The following is a 21,402-nucleotide window of genomic DNA, read 5'->3' on the forward strand; positions in this document are numbered from 1 at the left end:
GTTTTCAAGCTGCAAAAACAGCCAACTTATCAACGAGAGCCCAGAGACATGACCGATTCCCAGTGCTCGCAAACACATGCTGGACGTCTGCTTGCCTTATCCAAGTAAAAACCTCAAAATTAGCAAAACAGGAGCGTTTGTAACGTTGAACACAAACCTTGAAAGGAAAAGTGTACTTTCTTTGACCTGTTATTGGTACAAACATACAAGTGAGATGTAGTTTTCTGGAAATATTAGCTTACATGACACTACCTTAACACTGCATGTGTCACGCTGCGCTGTGACATGTGCTTCTACCTTGTGTTGCTGCTTGGGGGTACGTCTGGGCTTCGTGTTATTTGAACCCTTACTGCTCTCCTTATGCTGTTGCAGACGCGGACCTTCCCTGAGTTGGGCGGAGCTACCAGACGGGCGCAGCTGCTGCCAATTCATCCCAATTTCCGGTCTCCCTCATTAGGCACTGAGCTGCGGCAGGAGGGTGCTGGATTATTCCTTTGTGGACGTGACAGACCAGCTCTGAGCTGTTGCCGTGCTCCTGTACCGATTCAGCGCTGCTTACGCCTCTGCCACGCACCCTCCTACCCGTCCGGTAGCCCGCATGCCTATAGGACTGCGTATTGTCTTTTGAGGTAATTTGTGTTGTGCCTGCCGGCACTTAGTCACGGAGCCCCCTCTTTTGTGCTCCGTCGTTTTTCGTTACTCGTACCTCACTCACTGGACAATTAAAGACTTTAAAGACCTTACCTGAGACTGCTGTGTCCTGCATCTGGGGATCAAACCGCCGCGCACGCGCCCTAGCGTGACAGAATAATCCAGCCAATATCATGGATCCCGCGGAACATCAGCAGCTTGAGTTTGCCCTCAAGGCCCAGGGGCAGATGATTAGTGACCACGAGCGGACGTTACAGGACCTTTCCACGTTGGTCCGCGACATGCACGCCCGCATGACGAGCACGTCCGTGGCCGCCTCCTCGGACGCCGTTCCGGCACCGGCCACAACATCGTCGGCGCTCCAACTCGTCCCTCGGGAGCCCAATATCCCTCACCCTTCCAGGTATGAGGGAGATTTTGGCGAGTGCAGACTATTCCTCCACCAGTGCTTCCTCGTGTTTAGTCAGCAAGCGCAAACCTACGCCACGGACTCTGCCAAGGTGGCGTATATAGTTGGGCTCCTGACGGGGCGCGCCGCCAAATGGGCCATGGTGGTGAGTGAGAACAAGCCGGAACTCTTCTCCAGCCTCTCCCTATTCGTCGAGGAGCTCAAAAACGTGTTCGACCACCCGGTCAGAGAACGCGAAGCAGGACTGCGCCTCCTGGCCTTGCGCCAAGGCACGAACTCGGTGGCGGATCACTCCATCTCATTCCGCATTCTCGCAGTGGAGAGCGGCTGGGATGAAAAGGCTTTACGGTGCGTCTTCTGGGCCAGCCTTAGTCCCCGTCTGCTGGACGAATTGGCAGCCCGGGATGAGACCCGTTCCCTCGAAGAGCTTATCTCCCTCGCCATCAGACTGGACAACCGTCTGCGGGAGCGCAGTCGGCAGCGTGGTGGGGAACCGCCCCCGTTACTCTCTCTCCCTCACGGAACTCTTGCGCTTCCGCCTCCACCGTCGATCGCTCCACCCACCGAGAGCCTCGGGGAGGCGGTTCCTATGCAGCTGGGAGCCAATCGGATCTCCGCCACGGAAAGACTTCGTCGTCTGCGTCTCCGCCTCTGCCTCTACTGCGGCGCTGCGGACCACCCAGTCTCCCGCTGCTCCAGCCGGCCAGTCGCCCGACGTTCTTCTCCCACCAAGAGCTCGTCGGTGGACGGACGTTCCCCCCCTCCCTCCTCCACTGCTTCCGTGGGCCGTCTGCAAGTGGAAGGTACGTTGTCATGGGGAGGGGAGGGGCGCCTTGCTATTTCCGCCCTGGTCGACTCGGGCGCTGACGAGAACTTTATAGACAGTGGCTTGGTAAAAGAACTTAACATCCCTACTGTGTGTGTTGAGAGATGCAAAAAGGTGCGTTCTCTGGATGGACGTCACTTAGCTAGCATCACGCACCAGACACGCCAGGTTTCTCTCCTGTTGTCCGGCAACCACCGGGAGTCCATCTGTTTTTTTGTTATCCCCTCACGCTCCGCTCCTGTAGTTCTGGGTCTCCCTTGGCTGCAACGTCACAGTCCTTATATTGATTGGTCCACTTTTAAAATAGTCAACTGGAGTTCTTTTTGTCATGCTAACTGTCTCCGCTCTGCCTCTCCTCCAGTCTGTCCTTCGAACCCTTCTCCTGTCTCGCCCGACCTCTCTCTGGTACCGGAGGAGTATCACCCCCTTAGGGAGGTCTTTTGTAAAGATCACGCTATGTCTCTTCCCCCCCACCGTCCCTACGATTGTGCCATAGACTTATTGCCCGGGGCGCCTCTTCCTTCCTCTCGACTATATAATATTTCCAAACCTGAACAGAGGGCTCTCGAGGAGTACATCTCCACTTCCCTTGCTGCTGGGCATATCCGGCCCTCCTCCTCCCCCTTGGCAGCGGGGTTCTTTTTCGTCCACAAGAAGGACGGTTCCTTGCGCCCGTGTATAGACTTTCGGTCACTCAATGCCATCACAGTTAAGAATAAGTACCCTCTTCCTCTCCTTGACTCCGCCTTCACTCCACTTCACACTGCCACCATTTTTACTAAATTGGACCTACGTAGTGCCTACCACCTCATTCGTATTCGGGAAGGGGATGAATGGAAGACTGCCTTTAACACGCCTTTAGGACATTTCGAATATTGCGTCATGCCTTTCGGTCTGACTAATGCTCCGGCAGTCTTCCAATGCCTCATCAACGATGTCCTACGCGACATGATTGGCCGCTTTGTTTTTGTGTATCTTGATGACATCCTTATTTACTCCTCATCCACCAAACAACACCTGCAGCACGTTCACCTTGTCCTCCAAAGGCTCTTAGAAAACCGTTTGTTTGTCAAACCTCAAAAGTGCACTTTTCATTCACTGTCGGTGCCCTTTCTGGGGTTTATCGTGGAGAAGGGGCAACTGAAACCCGACCCTGCCAAGATCCAGGCTGTGGTTGACTGGCCCACTCCCACATCTAGGAAGCTGTTACAGAGGTTTCTGGGTTTCGCTAACTTTTACCGGCGCTTTATTCGGGACTTTAGTAAAGTCGCCGATCCTCTGAACAAGTTGACATCTGCCAAGGTTCCGTTTTCCTGGTCAACGGGGGCCGATTCGGCCTTTCGGCGCCTTAAGTCTTTTTTCACCTCTGCACCTGTTCTGATTCACCCGAATCCTTCTCTACCGTTTTTCGTTGAGGTGGATGCGTCCGACACTGGCGTAGGGGCCGTGCTCTCCCAGCGCTCCAGCTCAGACCAGAGGCTGCACCCCTGCGCCTTTTTCTCCAGGCGTCTATCGCCCGCTGAACGCAACTATGATGTTGGCAATCGGGAGCTGTTGGCGGTGGTCCTCGCCCTGCAGGAGTGGAGGCACTGGTTGGAAGGCGCTACACACCCATTTGTTATCTACACTGATCACAGAAACCTGTCGTACATACGCTCTGCCCAGCGCCTCAACCCCCGCCAGGCCCGGTGGGCTCTCTTCCTCACCCGCTTCAACTTTACTTTGACTTATCGCCCAGGTTCCCTAAATGGCAAACCGGATGCTCTCTCCCGCATGTTTGCACCGCAAGTTGAGGACCCAGCACCCGAGGCCATCCTTCCCCAGTCCTGCATTGTGGGCGGACTCCAGTGGGAGATCGAGAGGAGAGTGGCTGAGGCCAGCGGGGACACCCCTGTCCCAGCGGGCTGTCCTCCAGACCGACTGTTCGTCCCACGGTCCCTGCGGTCGGAGGTCCTGACCTGGGGCCACTGCTCTAAGATTGCCTGTCACCCCGGAGCCAGACGCACTGCCTTCCTCCTGTCCCAGCGCTTTTGGTGGCCCTCCCTCCACACCGACACAAAGAGCTTCGTTGCTGCCTGCCCCATCTGTGCCAGAAACAAGTCTTCCAACCAGCCACCGGCAGGCCTGCTCCACCCGCTCCCCATCCCCTCTCGCCCTTGGTCACACATTGCCTTGGACTTTGTGACGGGTCTGCCTGCTTCGAGGGGTTTCACCGTGGTTCTTACCATTGTGGATAGGTTCTCCAAGTTGGCTCACTTTGTTCCCCTCCGCAGAATCCCCTCCGCCCTGGAGACAGCCAAGCTTCTAGTGCAACATGTGGTCCGCCCCCATGGCATTCCAGTTGATGTGGTGTCTGACAGAGGTCCCCAGTTCGCCTCAGCAACCTGGAGGGCTTTTTGCAAGTCCCTGGGAGCCTCGGTCAGCCTCTCCTCTGGATACCACCCCCAATCCAACGGACAGACGGAGCGGGTAAACCAGGACCTGGAGTCAGCCTTGAGGTGTGTGTGCCACCAACACCCCACGTCCTGGTCTCGGGATCTTCCGTGGGTGGAATACGCCCACAACACCCTGGTGTGTTCTTCCACTGGCCTCTCTCCTTTTCATGTCGTCCACGGCTTCCAGCCTCCACTGTTCCCCCACCAGGAGCCCAGCTCATCAGTTGCTTCGGTGGCTTCGTTGCTCCGCCGGGTCCATCGGGTGTGGCGGGACACACGGACGGCACTATCCCGGACCGCCAAACGCAACCAAAGACTGGCGGATCGCCATCGGAGGCCTGCACCCAACTATCAGCCTGGGCAGAGTGTCTGGCTGTCTTCGCGGGACCTGCCCCTGGCCGTGGAGTCGAAGAAGTTGGCCCCCAGGTTCGTGGGACCATACAAGGTGGTCCGTATGGTCAACCCTGCTTCCGCCAGACTCAAGCTCCCCCCATCTCTCAAGACCTACCCGGTGTTCCATGTGTCCCGCCTGAAGCCGGTTACCCTAAGCGATCTCAATCCACCGCCAGTGCCTCCTCCCCCTCCTCGCCTGGTGGATGGACACCCGGCCTTCACAGCCAGGTCTATCTTGGATGCCAGGAGACGGGGCAGGGGTGTGCAGTACCTTGTGGACTGGGAGGGTTACGGTCCCGAGGACCGCTCATGGGTCTCCCGGTCACTGATCCTCGACCCCACCCTCTTATCTGATTTTTACCGCAAGTTCCCAGACAAGCCAGGTGGTCGGCCTAGGACCACTCGTTGAATTGGGAGGGGGGGATACTGTCACGCTGCGCTGTGACATGTGCTTCTACCTTGTGTTGCTGCTTGGGGGTACGTCTGGGCTTCGTGTTATTTGAACCCTTACTGCTCTCCTTATGCTGTTGCAGACGCGGACCTTCCCTGAGTTGGGCGGAGCTACCAGACGGGCGCAGCTGCTGCCAATTCATCCCAATTTCCGGTCTCCCTCATTAGGCACTGAGCTGCGGCAGGAGGGTGCTGGATTATTCCTTTGTGGACGTGACAGACCAGCTCTGAGCTGTTGCCGTGCTCCTGTACCGATTCAGCGCTGCTTACGCCTCTGCCACGCACCCTCCTACCCGTCCGGTAGCCCGCATGCCTATAGGACTGCGTATTGTCTTTTGAGGTAATTTGTGTTGTGCCTGCCGGCACTTAGTCACGGAGCCCCCTCTTTTGTGCTCCGTCGTTTTTCGTTACTCGTACCTCACTCACTGGACAATTAAAGACTTTAAAGACCTTACCTGAGACTGCTGTGTCCTGCATCTGGGGATCAAACCGCCGCGCACGCGCCCTAGCGTGACAGCATGAAGTCAGCCATGGCATGTCCCACAAAGTTCTCCTCCCATTCCATGTGGAAGTGGTCAGGTTGTGATCCCCCCGCCGCCTTATTTATGTAGTTGGAGCATAGAGAACCTGTTTACAACCTTCTACATACTTTTTTTTTAACATTATAAGAGCTCTCTAGACATAAAATAACACCCCTATAGTCACCTTTACACTCCTATTACCCAATTTGGTAGACATAATAAGACAAAATAAGACATTTTTTCTTCCCTGTTCTGTACTATACTTCGTATTGTCTTATTGTTTCATCGATGTAACAACATCTAGTGACCAATATACAATACTACATACAGTATCATCTTTGAATGCATCTTCTGAATGCCTTATGTTTGTTTTTCACTTAATTTAGCCATTTGTATGCTTGAAAAAGTTTTTTTTATGAATGATAAGCTGTATTTAACTATAAAATAGCTCGCTTTTTTATAACACCGAGTTCTACAAGGTTACTCGTGGGCTACAAATTGTCTGCAGATCGTTTGGGCGGGAGGCAGGAAATCCAATAAAAAACTGGAAGCTGGAAGAGGTGCAGAGTCTGGAAGATCTAGAACAGGGGTCAGCAACCTGCGGCTCCAGAGCCGCATGTGGCTCTCCAGTCTCTTTGTTGCGGCTCCCTTTGCAATGCTTGAATATTTTTTAAGCACCCGTGTGGTGAAAATGCACATCTTCGTTATGAGTTTACAAAAATCCAACTTTGTGTGAGACCATGAATGCATCCTGACTGAGTTCTGACTGGTGACTGAATGAGCAGACAGGATGCTATCCAGTTCTCTCTGACAGGTTAACATGAAGGGAAATGAGTAATACTTTGAGTTATTTGAGTTATTAATTATTATTAATGAGTTATTTGACGATTCTAAAAAATAAATTAGAGCTCATTTAAAAACAAAAGTTTATCTCCAGTACTAGCAAGAGTACTCCAACTCGTCTTTTTTTTTTTCCCTCCAATGTTGTTTTAAACATACAACGTTTTGCGGCTCCAGGCTATTTTTCTTTAGTGGGCAAGTGGGTGAAATGGCTCTTTTCATAGTAAAGGTTGCCGACCCCTGATCTAGAATGTAATCTAGGTGTAGAATCTATCGTGTGTCGCTGCTCTATATTCCCGAAAAGTATGAGTATAAACTTGAACATGAGATTTACTGTGTTTTGCTGCTGCTAGGACCCAATGTACTAATAAATTATAATTAATTATAAAAATAAAATATTTTTGAGGAAAATGGGATTATGGTAAAACTTATACTTTGTATCAGCCTTTCCCCAACGACTGAACCTCAAGTCCTTTAGCATCTTGCTTTGCTTGCACAGGAAGAGCAATGGCGACCTTTCACCCTTTGTGTGTCTGTCCTTTCTACGTACCCCGCCACACAGTAAATCTGCCCTCTAGACCCACACTCTGATTTATTTACGCCTTTGTCGCCACGTCCCGAGTCATAGCTCTCGGGGGGGGGGGGGGTGCCATCACTTGAGACGTTAGAGCAGGACGGCGATAATAGAGTGGTTTGTTTGGGTGTCGTGTTGTTGTTTAAAAGATTAATACCTGATGGTTCCTTGTTTGTTCTGCAGCACAATAAAGGCCAACCAATCAAAGGACCCGGGGCCACCTCTAAAACTGAACACCGTGCTGGGTCACATGTGGAAACAGTGACGCCGTTCATAGTGAGACGTGAAAACAATAATTAAAAAATCATCAGTCATTTGCACAAAACAAGTAAAAGCATTAAGGCCCCCGCCCTCCCGCCCCAGGTGTTGGTGGGGGGCCGTGAGTGAGCTTTTGTACTGTTTGTACAAATTAATCAATGACAATTATTAGCTTCTTCATAGTATTTGAGTCCACGGACATGCTAGCGTCACTTTCATATATTTCCTTGGGGATTTCCGACTTCCACGTGAAACCAAGATGGCGGCTGGAAGGTAATGTCAGAGGGCACTTGGACGTTTGGCTGACCTTTGACTTGGGGCCTAACGTGTTGGATTTGGATGTGATTAGCTTGAGCTTCTTTGGGTTTAAATCTCATAGCAAGTATGCTTCAGGCTCCTAAAAACGCTCAATTAGTCGTAAGGGTTGCCCAAACTTGGGGTCAGGACCCAAAACGGGTCAGGGGTCAGTTTTTACTGGGTCACAGATGGCCCCGGATTGGACGACACCGGTCAAAAATGTGGTCTAAGATCTTCTTTCCCGTCAGTGAAATAGCAATAGCAAGCTATGAAGGATGTCGGACAGGTTTTATACACGTCCGACTTTCTTGGTGTGTTTGAATCCCACAATATCCAAAATCTACTGGTCTTGATGGAACAGCAAGGATGTACGGCGTCGTGCAGGGGTGTCCAAAGAGGATCGCTCTTGGATGGCCATGAAAAGAAAAAGTCCAGCTGTGTTTCTTTCTGTCTTCCTGTCTTCTTTTTTGACTCCTTATCTGGTAGAATGGCGAATGGGGCCGCTGGGAAGGCCAGCAGTTGATGAAGGAAGTGATGGTAAAGTGGGTGTGGCTTGTGAAGGTCATCAGGAGTGCGAGCGTGGGTGTGTGTCCGAAGCAATAACGGACCGCCATTAAAATGATATTCACTGTCATCTTTGGCATAATAACAATCAGACTTCTCAGCTGATATTTGATAGGATCATCACGCCCACCTTGCAGTCAGCATGAGGTCATCCTTTTTGGGAGCACATTGGCCAGCGAGACTTCTGGGCGGAGCTAATAAAACCGGCGCCAAGAGACAACACACTGAATGAAGCGTGCTGCAGCTCGTACCTGCTCTATGTTCGCCAAAGAATGCATTCCACCATCTAACAGCAATGTCTTTAAATAATAATAATAATAATAATAATAATAATAATAATAATAATAATAATAATAATAATAATAATAATAATAATAATAATAATAAATAACATCTAAAAATAGAATAATATAATACAAAATATATATAAAAACAGAAATCAAATAACATTTAACATTAAAATACATTCATTCATTTTCTACTGCTTATCCTCACAATTTTTTTTAGTTTTTTTTTATTTATGCTGTTAATTTTCCAAGTATTTCAACTTTATTATCAAAATGATTTGTCTTTATTCCCATAATATAACTTTTCCCCCAAGCTAATATTGAAAAAATTCTTTGTTTTCCACAATATTACCATTTACCAAAATTATATTTATTTTCCTCATGATAGTATGAGTTTACTCTTTATTATTATTGTGAATATTTTTTTTTAATTTTTAAAAGTATTTTTCATTGGTGCTGTTAATTTCTAATTATTTGAACATTTTTCCTGTGAACTTTATTCTGATGATTATGAATTTATTGCCATAATATTTCAACTTCATTCTCATAACATTAGAACTTTTTATTTATTTGTCTTTGTTTTCGCCATTCTTGACTTATTATGGCATATTTTGACTTCCATCCATCCAATTTCTATACCACTTATCCTCACGAGGGTCGCAGGAATGCTGGAGCCTATCCCAGCTGTCTTCGGGCGAGAGGCGGGGTACACCCTGGACTGGTGGCCAGCCAATCACAGGGCACATATAGACAAACAACCATTCACACTCACATTCATCACAGGGCTAACCACTTGGCCGCCGTGCAGCAAATGACAAATTAAATAATTGAAATTAAAAATAAACAAAAATTATTGTATATAATAATTTGAAAGAGGCTGCACGGCAGAGAGTGGTTAGCATGCAGGCCACACAGTTAGAAGACCCGAGTTAAATTCCACCCTCGGCTATAAGTATAAGTCTTACACTTACACTATGCAGTATATCCATTTAAGAAATAAAACACTCCATTATATATAATAATAATAATTCAATAAATTGCTCCTTCATTACTTAGTCAAATGTTTTATTATTTCTTGTGAATTTATTAGTTCTCTTTAAACAATCAAAAATATGTTTTATCCGATTACTCGATTAGTCGACAAAAATTTCAGTAAAATACTCGATTAGTAAAATATTGGATAGCTGCAGCCTTAATCCTAATCATTTCTGTGTTGTATTTGTTATTTGTTGTAATAATAATAATAATAATAATAATAATAATAATAATAATAATAATAATAATAATAATAATAATAATAATAATAATAATAATAATAATAATAATAATAATAATAATAATAATAATAATATAATGTCAGCACACAGACCTCACAGCTAGGAGACCAGGGTTCAATCCCACCCTCGGGCATCTCTGTGTGGAGTTTGCATGTTCTCCCCGTGCATGCGTGGGTTTTCTCCGGGTACTCCGGTTTCCTCCCACATTCCAAAAACATGCTAGGTTAATTAGCCACTCCAAATTGTCCATAGGTATGAATGTGAGTGTGAATGGTCGTTTGTCTATATGTGCCCTGTGATTGGCTGGCTGGCCACCAGTCCAGGGTGTACCCTGCCTCTCGCTTGAAGACAGCTGGGATAGGCTCCAGCACCCCCGCGACCCTCGTGAGGAAAAGCGGTAGAAAATGAATGAATGAATGAATATAATGTCATCCCATCAGATGAAGAATTGTGGTTTATACCAAACAAAACTATTTTTGACATCTGCTGTTGTCGACTTGTATAGTATCAATAAAAATATATATATTTAAGAATATATTTAATATAAGCATTTACAATAAATGAACATTACACGCCATACGCTTTGATGCTGGCATCTCTTTTCGCATTGATTGTGCAACTTGAAGCTTCCTCTTCCAATGTTGGTCAAATGGTCCTCGGCTGAAGAGCTCACAGTGTCAAGCACCTCCGAGGTTGTTATCACAACATGAGCATCTTTCCACTGAATGCCGCCAGAAAGACCGTGATGTATGTGAGCAATAAATAAACCCTTACGAGCTCATTTCACGCAATCACCTAAGCGCACGTGGCGGCGTGCACGAGTGCTGATGCAAACATCTTGTCCCCAAACTTCCTACTTTTAGATCTGACTCCTCCCATGTCTTGTCCATGAGCATGTCTTGTCGCCTCCCCTCTCGTGGACGCAGCGGCTGATTGTTTGAAATGAATCACGGCGAGAGGGGACGGCCAGACGTGTATACAAGATAAAATATCACTACACGATCACCTAAATATTTAAGCTCAGGATAAATAAATACCCCAGAAAGGAAATGAAACCCCCTTTTTGTGGTTTTTTATTTAGCTTGTGGGGGGGTTGAGAAGAAGCTCCCAGTAAATGAATCACACGGAGGGAAATATTTCGTAGGAATCTGCTAGTAAAAGAAGAGGAAGTGTGTGGCATGAATGTAGCGGGAATGCTGCATACGTGCACAAGTTGGGTCTGCTGATCTCAAGTCTGCTGTTCCAGTTTTCTTCCAACTTCCACTGGAGTCTCCGGCCTTTTCATGAAAGCCAAGGAGGAGCGCTAACTAACCATCGGTCAAGTGTCGAGTCCTGGAGTGATGTGTGACACCACGGATTGGGTTTCCCATCCGGTATCGGATGGGAACATCCAAGCTGGTATCGGTGATACCGATCCGATACCATATCATAGTGTGAAGAATACATCAGCACATCAAGACATTTAATTCCTATATGAAATAAAATTGATTTATTAACGCAAAAATACATTAAATGAATTTATTTACATAAAAAAAATATTTACATTTATTTATATAATTAATTGAATACATGTTATTATTAATTTTAAACCATGCTATAAAGAATACAAGACATTTAATTGATTTATTCATGGTAAAATATATTTGAATCAATCAATAAATTATTTTTTTTAATAATTTGCATAAATTAACAATTTAATATTTAATTCAATACATTTAATTATTTATTCAAACCCTGATATCAGAGCACAAATAATACAAGATATTTAATATTTAATTATTATATTATTATATTATATTATTATTATATTATTATATTATTATATTATTATATTATTATATTATTATATTATTATATTATTATATTATTATATTATTATATTATTATATTTTAATATTCAATTTATTAATTAAAAAACAAAATGCATTTAAATGAATGAATTCACAATTAATTGATAAATTAACATAAATCAATGATTTAGTACTTAACAGAAGAAATGTAATTTATTTTAAACCCTTATATCATACCAGCATAAAAAATACAAAAATTAAATGAATTTATTATTGAAAAATGAAATGAAATTAATTCATTTAAAATAAAATAATTAATATACATAAATTTATAATGTAAAAAAATATTGTTTTATTTTAAACCTTGATATCATAGCATAAGAAATACAAGACATTTAGTTAATTTATTAATGAAAAAATAAAATACATTTAAATGATACATTTAAATAAAAAACATGAATGAAGAATTGAATCATTCATGAAGACAAATAATTAATTCATGAATAAAATATGTAATAATAAATAAATAATAAAACAATATGTGATTCGCCTAGCTTGTTAGCGGAGCACAGAGATCCACCGTTGTTGTTTTGGTTTGGATTCCAGATCTGTTTTCAAATGTTTGTCTTACCAGGCTCCAGAATGCTATTGTGGTGCAAACAAACGTCTTCGACGCATCCATTTCGTGGAGAAAGGTTGTGGTGTAATTAGCCTGTTAGCTTTGTGTTAAACAGACCTACACAGGAAGTGAGAAGCTGCCGTGCTTTAGCGTTCTTCATTTATTTGCCAGTGTTTATCAGCGGGTGACAGGCTGTGTTTATGCGTACGCTTCCAGTAGGCCTCGATGACCCCCGATGGCCCCGCCCTCCAGCGCACCCCTTCACCTCGAGCTAAAACTAAATCCGGTCGTCTTCGACTGCGTTCTTTCCCGCCGACGGTAACGCACGGAGCTCAGTCAGTGTGGGTTCCTGGTTTAGACTGTGAGCAGGCGCCGACAGGGCTTAGATTTCCTCCAGGTTACATCATGGCGGGAACGTCTGTCAACTTCATCGTTAAATGGAGCAGCGGTAGCCGGGAGCGGGGACGTTTGAATGTGAGGGGAAAACTAAAGCACTTGGAGGACATGAAATACTCGGAACATATCTGATGATGTAGTTTGGCAATCTGAAAGACGGCAACAATCTGCCACTAATAAGCTAGCTAGTAATAAGCTAGCTAATAACACACATACACAATTTGAATCTGGGTTGCTCTCATTTATACATTTTTAATAATGTTTTGCCTTTTGCCAGCGCTTATTTTAGTAAGCCCTGCTGTGAACTAGCTAAAATGCTAATGCTAATCCACTTTTGACATATTCACAGTAACTCTGCCTTATTTCGCATACAACATAATGTTACTGGGTGACATAGAAGGACGCAAGCACCAGCATAGCTATGTGATGCTAAAGTGCTAACATTACATTTTAATAACATGCTAAGTGACGGACAGATATTTGTCAGAGCTTCCGGCTTTAGATTAAAGGAGACCTATTATGCTCATGTTTGGTGCTTTGTGTTGAGTTGTGGACTCCTATAGAGCAGCTACACACAATAACCCACACAGAAAACATCCTACACATTTTTCTGTTTCCATGGATTTCCTACTTCTGACCCAAACTACACCCCCATTCCCCATCTAGGCACGCCCACTCCGCTGTGATTGGTCACATTCCCACGCGCTCCCGAGGACTTCCGAATACCTAGGTTTGTGTTTACAGAGTACAGGCAATCTACAGATCATATAAGGAAGTGTGGATCACATTGACGTTAGTAAAAGCTCTTGAACTGACGCTTTGGCGTACTTTAACGCCAAATTTACAACATTCTAACAACATTTACAGGTCAGAAAAGTGGAAAAAGCATAATAGGTCTCCTTCCTCTAAGTACTCATGAGTATTTATGAAGTATTCATGATTGAAGCATTACAATAGAGTGTAACCTTGTTGTAAAAAAATTCTTTCACTTTTGCTGTTTTATTATTTAGTTTTCCTGTTAGAATGCCGCAAATGGCCCCCGGGCCGCACTTTGGAGAGCCCTACTATACATCATGTAATATCGAATCATAAAAACAAACACATAAATCAATCCTAGCCAGGTTTTTATATAGTGAGCCTTCATTGAGCCTTTATTTCAAGATGTGTAGCGAAGCCTGGGGTTGTACAAAGGGGTGGACGTACACATCACTGTTAGAACATCATTAAAATTTCACCGTTGCGTCACGGGGGCCTTTTCAGTAACATTTTAACATTCTTAACACTCATTACAACATAAAACGCTTTTTCATGTATTCTTCCAGAAACTGTTGGTTCAATTCCCAAATGTTCCCTAGTCTGCATGCTGACTTCTCTCTGACAAATGCATGTTTACGATGCAATTTCAGGCATAGTTTCTAGACATTAGTTTGAGCGTAAGACATTCTCATGCTCGGCTGGCTGCAAATATAGATTCTCTTTGGAGTTTATTTGTGGGGAAACTTCCCACGAGATGGACCAGTGTGGTCCGCAGCTATTCATAACGCAATCCTGCTTCCCAGACTGTCTATTTTCATTTTTGTTTTGCAACAATCTACAATGAAATGACAATTTCAGCGAGGCAATAAACATAAAACGTCTCCTTCTGGCCTCCCGTTTAAATCTTTTCTCAATTGCTGCTGTCAAAAGCATGAAGGAGGCTGAGAGTTTGTTTCAGTCGGGCTGCGGCTGTAAATTAAGCGTTGAAGAGCTTCAGAGGAGTGCAGTTCTTGCCACACCGCAGATTTGGCCCCGTGTGCCGTGCTTGCAAAGGCGACTAAAGGCATCCCGGTCTCGCTTCGCAGCGAAGGACCTCACATTCTAGAGTTCTCAGCAAAGCTTGTGTGCACATGTGTTGCGTCCTGCAGCTGGCATCGGAGACGAACACAGACACGGGGTAGGAAAGAAGATGGAACGGAGATGGAAAAAAGATGCGTTTAATCGGGCTTGTCCAAAGTGCGGCCCGGGAGCCGTTAATTTATTAGCCGGGAGCACATTCTAAAAATGTTTAATTCTGCAGTAAACTTACGAGAATGAAGTCAAAATATGGCTGCACGGTCAAAAGAGTGGTTATTGCGCAGGCCACACAGCTAGGAGACCAAGGTTCGATTCCCTGCTTGGGCATCTCTGTGTGGAGTTTGCTCATTCCAAAAACATGCATGTTGGGTTAAATGTCCATAGGTATGAATGTGAGTGTGAATGGTTGTTTGTCTATATGTGCCCTGTGATTGGCTGGCCACCAGTCCAGGGTGTACCCCGCCTCTCGCCCAAAGACAGCTGGGATAGGCTCCAGCACCCCCACGAGCCTGGATGGAAGTCAAAATATGCCGTAATAAGTCAAGAATAGCGAAAACAAAAACAAATAAAGTTGTAATTTTTGGAAAACAATGGGTGCCGAAAAAGTTATGAGAATAAAGTTGAACTATTATGGCAATACATTCATAATCACCAGAATAAAGTTCACAGGAAGAAAGTTGAAATAATTAGAAATTAACAGCACCAATGAAAAATACTTTTAAAAGAGAAAAAAAAATCACAATAATAATAAAGAGTAAACTCATACTATCATGAGGAAAATAAATATAATTTTAGTAAGTGGTAATATTGTGGGAAACAAATCATTTTTTCAAAATTAGCTTGGGGGAAAAGTAATATTATGGGAATAAATACAAATCATTTTCAGAATAAAGTTGAAATACTTGGAAAATTAACAGCATAAATTAAAAAAAATAAAAAAATTGTGAATAGTGAAAAAAAGATGCAATATTACAAGAATGAACTAGTTATGTTATGGGGAAAAATAATGTCATTTTAGTAGCAAACTGTTTAAATATTAACAAAAAAAATGGTTATATTATGGGGATAAAGTTGTGCTATTACAAGAAGTACATTTACCAAGATCATTTATAAAAGGTGAAATATTTGGAAAATTGAATAAAAACAATAGCACAAATGGAAAAAAATTAGCAAAGACAAAAATTGCTGTTTATAATTGGCTTTTTTTCACCTATATCACGACGTTGAGCTGCAGTTTTATCTGAAATGTATAACTTCTTGGCAAAAAATCAAAGTGGCCAAGTTGCATCCTTTCATTTTTCGCAACGCTGGATTAAGTTAGGACCCCCCCTGCTTTAAATGAAAAGCTGCAGTGTGTTTCTCATTGTCACTAATTGTGCGCTGCTGTGCGTAGACCACGGCCTGGTGGGATTAAAACGTACTCTTTGACTGTTTCATGATGCAAATGAATGCCGGTGCAGTGCAGGGCATTTCATCCCCTGTGTGGACTGCAGGTATCCATGAAAGAAGTCGTGTTTGTAGCCAGTGACGTGTGCCAAAAGGCATCACATGACCACACACGGAGATACTGATGAATATTCCTCATCAAGACCACATACTAAGTGCAAAGGCACCCCACCCCCCTCAACCCACATGCTGGGAAGAGTTTGTGCTTGGAAAGCCAGAACGGGAACACTTTGTTTGTCTTCATTAAACAGAAAAAAAGTTCATTGTCATTTAAACCCAAAAGTCACCCTTCTCGAGTGGAACCTTGGTTAGGGCCATGAATCCGTTCCAGTAGTTCTCACTCTAACTGAAATGTACTCTAACCTAATCAATTTCTTTTTCCCATAACAAGCAATGCAAATCCCATGAATCCATTCCAGAGAGCCAAAAATGTTAACACAAAAAATGTTTTTATAGTTTGACAGGGATAGTTTTACATGCATAAAGCAATTTAAAATGCATATAAACGGGATGAACTAACATATAAGCTTACTTTTACCTCATTGAAGACGTGATTGTTGCCAAAGACACAGTGTGGCCGCGAGACCAACACAGATGGCACCTTCCTGTTTTGCCATGAGTTATTTCTTCAATTGTTTCTCACCTCAAGATTCTGCCTTTCTTTGGATCATGGCTGTAAAAGAAGCCAAAATGGAGCCAAAGAAAGTTGCAAATGGCAGCATTTTAATAAAGAAGCTGAGAAACACAACTGAATTCAAGAAATAACTCATAGCAAAACACTAAGGTGTCATTCATTGTTTATATACATTTCAAAATGTTTTGTGCATGGAAAAATGTGTTCATTAGCTAAGAATTACAGTCAACTGCTGATGACATCATAGACAGGTGACAGAGGGGACTTCCGCTTCCTGTTGCCATGTATTAGCAAGCCAATAGAGGTTAACAAAGTTCCATCCATCCATTTTCTATGCTGCGTATCCTCACTAGGGTTGCTTGCGGTATGCTGGAGCCTATCCCAGCTGACTTCGGGCACCAACAAAGTTATTTTGTGATAAAAAATACATGAGGAACGCCGTTGGATTTACAACAAGATGGGTACCATATCGTACCCTAACTGGAAAATGTACGCAAACCAAGGCATACACTAACCGGGGTTTGACTTTATAATGAAAGTAGAAAACTAAATAGAGTAATCTTACTAACATCGAGCAAAAGATTTCAAAAACATCCTGAGTTAGCTTGTTTGTAGTCCTGACAAAAAGGTTGCAAAGTTGTCTCCTGCTGCCAAGTCTGGCTTTGTCTTTTCAATCGGCATGCAAACCACATAAGGACACTTTGGGGCTTTAGTTGAAAGGCCGGGGCGTCCAGTGCAGGCGTGACCTCAAGGCGCTTCATCCATGACATGTCCCTCATCGCTGTCATATCCAACGTGATGTTTTTGACATTACTCACCAATGAAGACATGTGGTTTTACACTTTCTACCAGCAACTGGACATCCGTAAAAAAAAAAAAAACAAAAAAAAACTCCTTTTAAATCCGTGTGACAAGATTTGTCAATCAAAATGACTTCTTCAGTGCTGAAAAAAAAACTCCAACGAGCAATTTTCTTTCTTTGTTTTACTTTCCATTGGCCCAAACAGCAATCAGCATGTGTAAGAAAATAACTTCTCCCATTTGACCTTTGCAAAAATAAACAGGCAAATGTCTTGTGCAGGTTTACCATGCGAGCTGTCCTCCGTGCGTCCAGGTGGTCGATGGGTTAATTCTTCTCTGTGAGGCTTTAGTGTTGTTTATTTTCTTACGCAACGTAAATCTTCCCTGAGAATTGTCAGCCATGTTCTATTCAGTTTATCAAAGGTGGTAAATGAGCACTGAAGCCCACTTGATTCATTAGAAAAATACACATATATTATTAGTAACCCTTCCTTGAAATAATTCATCAACTTCGCTTAAATATGTTAGATATTGTTTGCACATTGTTACATATTTAAAAGCGAACAGTAAATGTGCAAAAATGAGATTTATAGTTGATGGCACCAGCCATGACTGATTCCACCATGCGATGCCATGGGAGTACTATCACTCAGGTAAACTAACAGAGACCAGAGGGTGTTTACCGTCATTGTAGCCAAGATCTCAACCATCTTTCAATAGTTTTCAAAGAGAAAAAAATGGATAAACCTGAAACAGAACATGGACTTAAGTCTTAGGCCTTAAGACATGGAGATTGGTCACTTTTAAAACACAGAGTGATATGCGTATATTATCACATACTACAGTATTAATTGGCCCTGTACCCTAGAAAGCGCCCATGAATGATACGGGAAAAGGCCGAAATGATACTGTGTCAAAGCCCAGGGCAGTGATACTGATAAAATATAGAGTTTAACCATGTCCAGTATCAGCCCCCGAAGCTGTCCACTCAGAGCGCGCTGCTCTGGTATCGTTGAAATATTTTTGCAATTTTTGTGTTTACACTGTTTAGATATAATACATGTAATAAACTGAACATTTTCTGGAAACTAAATGGTCTTTTGATGAAATAGTACGTGATAATAAGCTCATGATTAAATAGTATGTGACAATAAGATCATCACATGGTTTGTCTGGTATCAGGCCAGGTATCATGTCAGTATCAGCCCGAGACCGAACCTATAATTACTCTGGAGTTGCTCAATTTCAGGCATTGTTTTTAAATGCGCTTCTTAATGAGTGAGTTTTATTGCCCCGCCCGTACAGTAAACATATAGCTGTGAAAAGATACTCTATTTTGTGGCAACATCGTTCTTGTGTTTTTTTCCTGTGTACCAGCAGAATAGCATCAAATTTCTTTTTGTGTTTATAGCGTACTTTGTTGTAAAGATGTTCATCCGTGAAATGATCGCTGACAAGAACAGCACTCATCCATATGTTCTCTGCATATGTCTTAAAACTTCCTGTTTTTGAAAAGAAAACAAACTTACAGTATGACTGAACATCCAGCAGCATCACGACATTTTGGCACGACTATGACTTGGATGAAAAATATACCGAACCAAGTCCACCATCTTCCTGAGAAGCCTTTGTTTCCTCTGCTTTAGCTGAGCGGTGTCACCCCCATGACGTCACTTTCGGAAACGCGAGTGCTAGCTCGTCATGGCTGGCGCTACCGATATATCTGTCAGTATTGCAAATTTAGCGTTCGCCTTCAAAAATGGAACAATGTAGAAGATAATTCCAAAGATTATATAAGATATTGAAACAAAGTTAATGAATCATGTCAGGGACCCTTTAAACCTTCCCATCCGTGTTCTTTTCCCAAAGAAAAATTTGGCTGGTCCGATGGCTCAAATTATCCACTGGAATCCTCATCAGGCTGCACATCAGATAAAAGCTGGAGCTTTGAAAACACGTCAAACATATTTTACTTCCCGATAGCATACGCTGAATATTGTCCGAGAGTTACTTCATTTGAGTGTGCAATTTCCAGAGTAGGCACTTCGTCATAATTATTGGAACATGTCTGGGCCTGATTAGCCCGTACAGATTATTTAATGGCTAAAATATCGTATTACACGCTGCCTGCACACTCTTCAATGTACTGTAGTTTTCCAGGCCCATCCTTGCTGTTTTCTGCCCCTTTTTTTTTTCTCTTCCTTGTTGCACAATATCTCTTCTCTACGCTTGTTGTGCCTTTTCAGAAACTCTACTCTTAAATGGTTTGATGCCTAATCGCTTCCAGATGGAAGGTCCAGATGAAAGACAGACGCTTTGGTTTGACAAGAAAGTCTAATGAAAGTTAAAAAAAAAAAAAAGAAAGAAAAAGAGTCCATGTACCGCTGAAAATTGTGTCAAAAAGCAAAGTAAACTGCAGAATGATTGAACAGTGACGTTTAGGGACATCTTTTTTTCTTTGACAACTCAGCAGTTTCAATGCGGACCACATGGAGAACTAATGACGTAGTGTTTGTTTATTTAAAGAATCTGGTTTTATTGATGATAAAGAGCTTGAATGTTGAAAACCTCCACTGTGATGTTGCCTCACAAATGTACCCATCAACATCTGGAGACAACGGGAATGTATTTGTCTTTGAAGGCCCATATTAATCAGTCTAAAGACAGTTATTGATTACAGTCGGCTCCAGAAATGTCATAAGCGGATGGAATCTCACTATTTTCACCGCTAACAAGTGTGAATGTTGACATTCCAGTGCAGTCTCTGTCAGGGTATTGATCGATTGCAACTGAATTGCTCAGGTTGTCTGCCCCCCCCCCCTCTCATCCGACGGGACAGTGCAAGATTCAAGTGTTTTATTTCTGCATCCTGCATCCTGCATCATTCCCCTCAGACCAGACCTGACTCGTCTTTGAACATGAACTGATCAAGCCTGCTCGGATGCAAGGCGAAACGTCTTCTGAGACAACCCGAACAGTCCAGTTGTGATTGATTCAACGCCCTGAGAATGCAATGACCCGGATGAATGAGGGTATTCGGACATGCTGCAAGCTGTGGACCACCTACTATGCATCTGATTAATACTCCGACATTATGCCGTCCACTATTCGAACTTTAATTATTTTTGCAGACTAACATTTAGAAAATGGACCAAAACAAAAACAAAAATATCCCATGTCATTGGTTAATGTGTTGATAGATCCAAAATAGACAGGATATGGTACAAGTTTGAGAATAATGACATGTAGAATTTAATAAAACACACATGCCAAGACATGAATCCAAACAAAACGATGGCTTCTCCATTAAAAACCAAAATGACTTGCCCATGGGGAATCCTTAAGGTGAGAACTACTTGCCCGAACTTGCCCCATGTAAAATGAAAAGACGGCCATAATGATATCATCTCATTTTTGTGGCATCACATGAGAATCTCAAGTAAAGATGAAATGATTATCATTTCTTGTGGTTGTTTTCCTACATAGATCATGACGTTGCAGGGAAATCTGGATTGTCAAGAGACTTCTAGGCACTTTGCCTCGATAAATAAAAGTACATTCATGATTGAATAAACATTGTGCTTATTAAATAATAAATGACAACACAAGTTATTGGGTAATGTGATTCACTCACCTGTGCCATCATTTGATTAAAATACTTGTTTAGGAGGCACTGGTTCATCAGTTTTTGGTGTTTTCCTTCAGAAGTTATTGAAGAATTAGACCATGTTGGCATGGACGCCATGATAGATTTTTTCCTAGTCAAACCATCGCTGATTGGTTGATCGTGAACAAGAACGGGTGTGGGTAAAACGTGGACTGTGGTTTGCGGACCGCGGTCTAAATAAGATTCTGATTGATCCATTTCAAGATTTGCAAGGATTGGTTTGCAAATTACCACCAAAATTACGCAGTCCGTGTTTTACCAACACCCAACAACTTTAAAAAAAAACTCTTGGCAGTACGGCATGCCAAAGTGCACTTGCCCGACGGGAATATTAATGATTGGATTTACTTGCCCCAATTTCGTTTTAACTCGCCCCGGGCCATCGGTACATCGTTATTGTCGAGCCCTGCTTCTGGAGAAAATTGAATCAGTTG

At 43.3% G+C, this 21,402-nt stretch overlaps 1 protein-coding gene across 1 annotated transcript in view; it reads left to right on the plus strand.

Annotated features, from left to right (window-relative positions):
• The window catches only part of LOC131134448 (protocadherin-16-like), a 114,291-nt gene that overhangs the window by 61,695 nt on the left and 31,194 nt on the right, over positions 1-21,402 (plus strand). The gene's annotated exons all lie outside the window — the stretch shown is intronic.

The sequence above is a fragment of the Doryrhamphus excisus genome, chromosome 8 (assembly GCF_030265055.1).
Source record: "Doryrhamphus excisus isolate RoL2022-K1 chromosome 8, RoL_Dexc_1.0, whole genome shotgun sequence".
NCBI lineage: Eukaryota > Metazoa > Chordata > Actinopteri > Syngnathiformes > Syngnathidae > Doryrhamphus > Doryrhamphus excisus.